Source organism: Ovis aries, chromosome 6, assembly GCF_016772045.2.
Source record: "Ovis aries strain OAR_USU_Benz2616 breed Rambouillet chromosome 6, ARS-UI_Ramb_v3.0, whole genome shotgun sequence".
NCBI lineage: Eukaryota > Metazoa > Chordata > Mammalia > Artiodactyla > Bovidae > Ovis > Ovis aries.
The window spans coordinates 63195897-63204064 of record NC_056059.1 but is presented as its reverse complement, the minus strand read 5'-3'; the positions used below and the strand labels follow the sequence as shown (position 1 = coordinate 63204064).

At 40.0% G+C, this 8168-nt stretch overlaps 1 pseudogene; it reads right to left on the bottom strand.

The window, feature by feature from the left end:
* Nucleotides 1–5196: 5196 nt before the first annotated feature.
* Nucleotides 5197–7302, bottom strand: LOC101111286 (heterogeneous nuclear ribonucleoprotein K-like; annotated as a pseudogene).
* Between the last annotated feature and the right edge of the window lie 866 nt (nucleotides 7303–8168).

The window sequence follows — 8168 nt, the reverse complement described above, 5'->3', positions numbered from 1 at the left end:
TGCACAAAAGTTACTAGAAACTGGATAGACCCAGGGCTGACATTTTGTTTGATATTCTGTCTAGCAGACAGTGGATATGTATGGGTCTAGTTAATCTATCAAATCAGTATGTAACATTGTGTTACACGTGACCAGACAATTAAGGGCTTCAAATCATTAGGAAAGGACAGGTTAAATGAACACTATGCTTTCAGAATCCTGGCTTTAAATGAGGAAACAGAGATGAATTTCAAATAAGTATCTTAATTGAGACCTGACTAGCTTCTAACATTAGAAAGAAGCTTGGCGGTGGGTGAAGGGGGGCCGGGTGGGAGGCAAGGACTCTCAGCTTTGTAATGGTGATGTTACAGAAAAGAAAACATCGGTTGACAATTTTCATGGAATGTCTCACTGTGTGTATAAACGAATTTGGTCAGGAAAAAAAAAAATAATTGGAGAGATTTCAAAAAGGAAAGAATTTTAAAATGAAATGAGTGCTTATAAAATTATTGGAAGGATGGGGAAATCTGCAGCTACCCATTAGCACTTTTGAACAGTTCTGCTGCCTGCATAACCTAATGGGTGGATTTTCAGGAGAATGTCCAAAATCACTATCAAAATCTCATGTTTCTGGAGACCTGTTAATGCCCCCAAAATGCTGCTTTTCTTCTTCCTTTCATATCTTACCTGAATCATCTCATAATCAAACATAAGAAGGAATCTTTCTGACAAGAAAGTTTCAAAATACAGCTTCCACATGTCCAATTCCCACAACATGGATGAGTACAGAGAAGAGAACACTCTGGACATGTAAGGTAAGAGATAACTCTACACATGGACATTGCCAGATGGTCTATACCAAAATCAGATAGATTATATTATTTGCAACCTAAGATGGAGAAGCTCTATACAGTCAGCAAAACCAAGACCTGGAACTGACTGTGGCTCAGATCGTGAGTTTCTCATTGCAAAATTCAGGTTTAAATTGAAGAATATGGAAAACTACTAGGTCATTGAGATATGACCTAAATCAAATCCCTTATGATAATATAGTGGAAGTTGGAAAAAAATTCACAGGATAAAATCTGGTAGACAGAGTGCCTAAAAAGCTATGTATGGAGGTTCACAACATTGTACAGGAGGTAGTGACCAAAGCCATCTCCAAGAAAAAGAAATGCAAGAAGGCAGAATGGTTATCTGAGGAGACCTTACAAATAGCTGAGAAAAGAAGTGAAAGACAAAGGAGAAACGGGAATACCTAAAAGAAAGCAGAGAATAGCAAGGAGAGATAAGAGAGCCTTCTTAAATGAACAGTGCAAAGAAATAGAGGAAAACAATAGAATGGAAAAGACTAGATCTCTTCAAGAAAATTGTAAATACCAAGGGAATATTTCATGCAGAGATGGGCACAATAAAGGACAGAAATGGCAAGGACTTAACAGAAGCAGAAGAGATTAAGAAGAGGAGGCAAGAATATATGGAAGAACTATACAGAAAGGTCTTAATAACCCGGATAACCATGATGGTGTGGTCATTCACCTGGAGCCAGACATTCTCCAATGTGAAGTCAAGTGGCCCTTAGGAATATTATCACAAACAAAGCTAGTGGATGTGATAGATTCCAGCAGAGCTATTTCAAATCCTAAAAGTGCTAGAGTGCTGCAATCAATGTTAGCAAATTTGGAAAGCTCATCAGTGGCCATCGGACTGGAAAAGGTCAGTTTTTATTCTAATCCCAAAGAAAGGCAATGCCAAAGAATGTTCAAACTACTGCACAATTGTACTCATTTCACATGCTGCCAAGGTAATGTTCAAAATCCTCTAAGCTAGGTTTCAGCAGTAAGTGAACTGAGATATTCCAGATGTACAAGCAAGATTTAGAAAAGGCAAAGGGATCAGAGATCAAATTGCCAGCATCCACTGGATCATCGAAAAGCAAGAGAGTTTCAGAAAAATATCTACTTCTGCTTTATTGACCACTCCAAAGCCTTTGGCTGTGTGGATCACAACAAACTGTGGAAAATTCTTAAAGAGTTAGGAATACCAGACCACCTTAACTGCTTCTTGAGAAATCTGTATGCAGGTCAAGAAGCAACAGTTAGAACTGGGCATGGAACAACAGACTGGTTCCAAATTGGGAAAGGAGTACGTCAGGACTGTATATTGTCACCTTGCTTATTTAACTTACATGCAGAGTACATCACGTGAAATGCAAGGCTGGATGAAGCACAAGTTGGAATCAAGATTGCCAGGAGAAATATCAATAACCTCATATATGCAGATACCACCCTTATGGCAGAAAGTGAAGAAGAACTAAAGAGCCTCTTGATGAAAGTGAAGTAGGGGAGTAAAACAGTTGGCTTAAAACTCAACATTCAGAAAACTAAGATCACGCCATCTGGTCCCAGCACTGCATGGCAAATAGAAGCGGAGAAGTGGAAATAGTGAAATATTTTATTTTCTTGGGCTCTAAAATCACTGCAGACAGTAACTGCAGCCATGAAAATAAAAGACGCTTGCTCCTTGAAAGAAAAGCTATGACGAACCTAGACAGCATATTAAAAAGCACAGCCTCACTTTGCTGACAAAAGTCTGTATAGTCAAGGCTATAATTTTTCCAGTAGTCATATACACATGTGAGGGTTGGAACATAAAGAAGGCTAAGTGCCAAAGAACTGATGGTTTCAAATTGTGGTGCTGGAGAAGACTCTTCAGAGTCCCTTGGATTGCAAGATCAAACCATTCAGTCCTAAGCAAAATCAATCCTGAATATTCATTGGAAGAACTGATGCTGAAGCTGAAGCTCCAGTACTTTGGCACCTGATGCCAAGAACCCACTCACTGAAAAATACCCCGATGTTGGGAAAGATCAAAAGCAGGAGTGGGTGACAGAGGATGAGAGGGTTGGACGGCATCACCAACTCGGTGGCTATGAATCTGAACAAACTCCACGTGATAAGGAAGGTTAGGGAAGCCTGCTGCTGCTGCTGCTAAGTCGCTCAGTCATGTCCGACTCTGTGCGACCCCACAGACAGCAGCTCACCAGGCTCCGCCATCCCTGGGATTCTCCAGGCAAGAACACTGGAGTGGGTTGCCATTTCCTTCTCCAATGCATGAAAGTGAAAAGTGAAAGTGAAGTCGCTTAGTTGTGTCTGACTCTTAGCGACGCCATGGACTGCAGCCTACCAGGCTCCTCCGTCCATGGGATTTTCCAGGCAAGAGTACTGGAGTGGATTGCCATTGTCTTCTCTGCAGGGAAGCCTGGTGTGTTGCAATTCATGGGATTGTAAGGAGCTGGACGCGACTTAGTGATTGAGTAGCAACAACAACAGAGAAGAGAGTGAAAATAATCCTGAGATGCCAACAGATATGGTCAGTTAAGTTCAAATTGATTTACTTCCATAATTTCAAATTTGTAATGATCATTGAATAGATACCATTTTGAAGACTGTATCTAGGAGGGTTGACTGTTCTCTCTACTTTTTTCTCCCCTATCTATGTTTGTAACAGCCCTCATTAACTGAACCATTTTGTTGATGACAAAACCATTGGTTTTAAGTTGTTTCTTATATGGTCTCTGGTCCATATTTCATCTTTCTTCATTTCTATATATTCAACTATAAAATGCAAAATTAATGCTAATTTTATTAGAATGTGATGAGGATTAGTTATACAAATGTCTAGAAAATTCCACAATGATGAATAATTTTTGAATTAATAAATGATTTTACTGAAAATATCCTCACTCTAAGTCCCCCCTTTTTATTCTAGAAATGTACAATGGAGAAATTCAGAATGTAATTGTAAAGTCAAAAATGGGTATGTGCAATATTTCTGTTTTTAATGTCTATTATTTGAATGAGAAAAGAGTAAACAGAACTAATAGAAGAATAGCATTCAGTCACTGAAATGTAGTTAGTGTGATGTAAGCAACTAATAAAATGCTCAGATATAGGCTTAGTGTATCCTCTGCACTGTCTCCTGTAACCATGACTTCCATTCTTTACAATCATACTAGAAAAATGCAGGCCATGATGCTTGTTTGTTTAAAATACAAGTCCCACAATAGACAAAGCAGGGGTATATTATTAATGCAGAAGTACACATCTTTATGCTAGTTCAATAAATGGCTGCCAAAGGAAGAGATTAAGAGGTTGCTACACAGAAAAGGCAATTTTAATTTAGTTGTAGGTCCATCACTAAATAGACTAGGAAGGAATCAAAGATTAACAACTCCCCCCAGACTTGCTAGATGATAATGATAACTCTCTATGTGATAATGGATGATGTGGATACAACATAAGATAGCAGTAGGAAGTAAATATTACAATGCAGACTCCATTATATTCTTAGCACATAAGCAGGCAGTCAGATTTGAGTTATGTTTACACACTGATAGTATTCCTGTACGTATCTAGGAAACAGATTATTAGAATCAGATAACTGCCTCTAGAAAAAAATACTAGTTTAAGCATTTGGCTTGGTCTCATGACAATTACTGTAACATTCATCATCATTAGGTTATTTTATAAATAAGATAAGCTTAACGCATTAGTTTTTCATGATCTTAATTCTAAACTGGACTGTGAAATTGCCATACTATCTTGTTTCTGTTTACATTAGCCTCTTTAAAAAATGTGATGTGAAATTTTGTGTGCTTATTCTAAAATATCTAAATAGGCTAAATGTTAGTCACTCAGTTGTATCCAACTCTTTGCGACCCCATGCGCTGCAGCCCACCAGGCTCCTCTGTCCATAAAATTCTGCCAGCAAGAATATTGGACTGAGGTGCCATTCCCTTCTTGAGGAGATCGTCCCAAACCAGGGATTGAACCCAGGTCCTATGTCTCCTGAACTGACAGAATCTTTGCCACTGAGCCACCTGGGAGGTTCAAAAGACAAATTTTAATTAGGACAAATTTAAAACATACATATATATATATATATACATATATACATATATACATATATATATATATATATATGAGTAAGAAAAAGAAAAAAAAAAACAACCTTACTCTGACTTCCTATTCATTTTCAAGAAGTGAAGAGACTGGCTAGTTATGCTACTTATCAAAGGCATTTTGCCTTTCTCTTTAGCCATGAGGTGTAGAGCTAGCTACGTTTCTCAGCTGCTCTTTACGATGTGAACATAAGATCAAAGTTTGACCAATAAAATTTGAGGAGACGTGAGAGATGGCAATTCAAGCCTGAGCCCTAATAGCCTTCCTTTGTATCTTTCCTGTTGCATTTCCCCCAGTCTGTTGTCTGTGTCTTGATGCTTGGGACAACCTAGAAAACCAAACATTACAAAAAGATGTTAAACCCCTTGAAAGCTGAGTACAAAAGGGAAAAGAAATTGTGGTGACATTGCTCTAGATTTAAACCAACTAGAGGCAGAAACATGGTATATTAAAGTCATTCTTGAATTTGGAATTTTTGAAATCATGGAGTCTGACTACTTTAGTGAATGAACACTGTGCCTAATTCAGGGACAGTTTATGAGCACCCAGGAGGAGAGTTGGATGGTCAAGACTTCAGAGAATCCTCAGGAGTACTATTTTTCTCAATGTACATTTTGTTGAACATTGGGAGTCAGAGATTTTATGTGTTTCTCTTTGATAATCCTAAATGTGAATACCCTATATTTCTATTTAAGGTCAAAACACAAGTTACTGGTGGGGGTTAGGATAACATCTTCTTTTGAGAGTTGAATACTCTAAGGAAGAAATATGTTCAATTTGAGATGCCTGTGAGATAAGGGAAAACATGGAAATGAAGTAAGACATATTTGCAAAAAAACTATTTTGTGTGTGCTGCACTATGAGTGGGGAGCTGTGGTCTGGAAGCTGCATAACATATTAGTTTTTCATGCTGTATAATAAATTAGGCTTATGGTTTTTCCAGTAGTCATGTATGGATGTGAGAGTTGGACTATAAAGAAAGCTGAGCACCAAAGAATTGATGCTTTTGAACTGTGGTGTTGGAGAAGACTCTTGAGAGTCCTTTGGACTCTAAGGAGATCCAATCAGTCCATCCTAAAGGAGATCAGTCCTGGGTGTTCATTGGAAGGACTGATGTTGAAGCTGAAACTCCAATATTTTATCACCTGATGTGAAGAGTTGACACATTGGAAAAGACCCTGATGCTGGGAAAGACTGAGGGCAGGAGGAGAAGGGAATGACAGAGGATGAGATGGCTGGATGGCATCACCGACTCAATAGACTTGGGTTTGGGTAGACTCTGGGAGTTGGTGATGGACAGGGAGGCCTGGCGTGCTGTGGTTCATGGGGTCACAGAAAGTCAGACACGACTGAGCGACTGAACTGAACTGAACAAATTATCACAGAATTCAGTTCAGTTCAGTTCATTCGCTCAGTCATGACCTACTCTTTGCATCCCCATGAATAGATCTTTGGGAATAGTTACTTGTGTAGTAATAATAGGTCCACCAAGATCACCATATGAGCCATGACCCCCTGCATAGGAATAATCATATCCAGAGCCACCCTGTGGTTCATAAGCCATCTGCTTATGAACTCTGATGGGCTCCATGTATCTACTGCAGAGTCCCAGGTTTCATCAGCACTGAAACCAACCATGCCATCATAACGGTCTCCAGGTCTTCCTCTTCTGTCATAGGCCATTAGATCTCCTCCTCTTGGTGGTGGTGGTGGTGTAAGAGGAAGATTCCGAGCTCTACTATCTCCCCGGCCACCTCGTCCAGGACAGGGTGGAGGAATTCCTCGACAAGAGCTCATATCATCATAATCTCTTCTGGAGGGAGGCATGGGATGCCCACCTCGACCAGGTGGCATTCTGTCAAAATCATCTCTTCCCCGCATGGGAAATCCCACAGGATGTCCACGGTGGTCATCAAACATCATTGTAAAACCACCATAATCATAGGTCTCATCATAAAAATTGGGATCATAAGGCTGAGTGCATCCTTTGATGGGAGACTCTCATATAATATCAAGGATGATCTTTATGCACTCTACAAACCTATCAGGTTTTCCTCCGATAAGAACGACTCTGTCGGTAGATTGAGGACAACATTTCTGGAAAAGCTTGATTGTTGTCTGAGTGTTCTCTCAAAGTTCTTTGATTTTAGCACCTTTGACTCCCATAATTCCTCCTGCCAGACTCTGATGAATCAAGTCTCAACTCGCAGTCAAAGTCGCTTCCTTTATAGTGTTGGTAAGTTAAGCATTCCACAGCATCAGATTCGAGTGGGAGCTGGCTAGTTGCAGTGGGTGATGGGAACTGCATGCCCTCTTCCAAGGTAGGGATGATTTTCTTCAGAATTTCTCTAATCATTTCTTTTTTTTTTTTTTTTAGTTTTTTTATTTTTTAAATTTTAAAATCTTTAATTCTTACATGCATTCCCAAACATGAACCCCCTCCCACCTCCCTCCCCATAACATCTTTCTGGGTCATCCCCATGCACCAGCCCCAAGCATGCTGCATCCTGCGTCAGACATAGACTGGCGATTCAATTCACATGATAGTATACATGTTAGAATGTCATTCTCCCAAATCATCCCACCCTCTCCCTCTCCATCTGAGTCCAAAAGTCCGTTATACACATCTGTGTCTCTTTCCCTGTCTTGCATACAGGGTCATCATTGCCATCTTCCTAAATTCCATATATACTCAATATGTGCTTGGGGCCACTGCTGTCTGGGACTGAAACACTGGCATTGTAGTCTGTACGGAGAGCCTTAATATTCTTGCCTCCTTTTCCAATCACTGCCCCAGCATTCTTGCTCTGAAACAGAATGCATAATTCAACCATCTCATCAGTGTTTCTAGAGCTTTTAAAAGCTTGTTCCTCCTCCATATCTTCAGCAGGGTGTTTACCGAATTCGCCATTGGTTTCTGTGTTGGGAAAGGTTTCTTCTGGCTGTTCAGTTTCCATTTTCTTGTATTCAAGGGACACACCAATCAACTATTAAGTATATCCTTCCAGGGCAGAACTGAAGAGTTCTGGGCGGGACCAACTGACACCACAGTGCTGTAGTAGCCCAGCAAGGGTACCGTCCCTGTGCCGCCACCGATCTTCGTTTTCTGAATGTTGAGCTTGAAGCCAACTTTTTCACTCTCCTCTTTCACTTTCATCAAGACGCTTTTTAGTTCCTCTTCACTTTCTGCCATAAGGGTGGTGTCATCTGCATATCTGAGGTTAT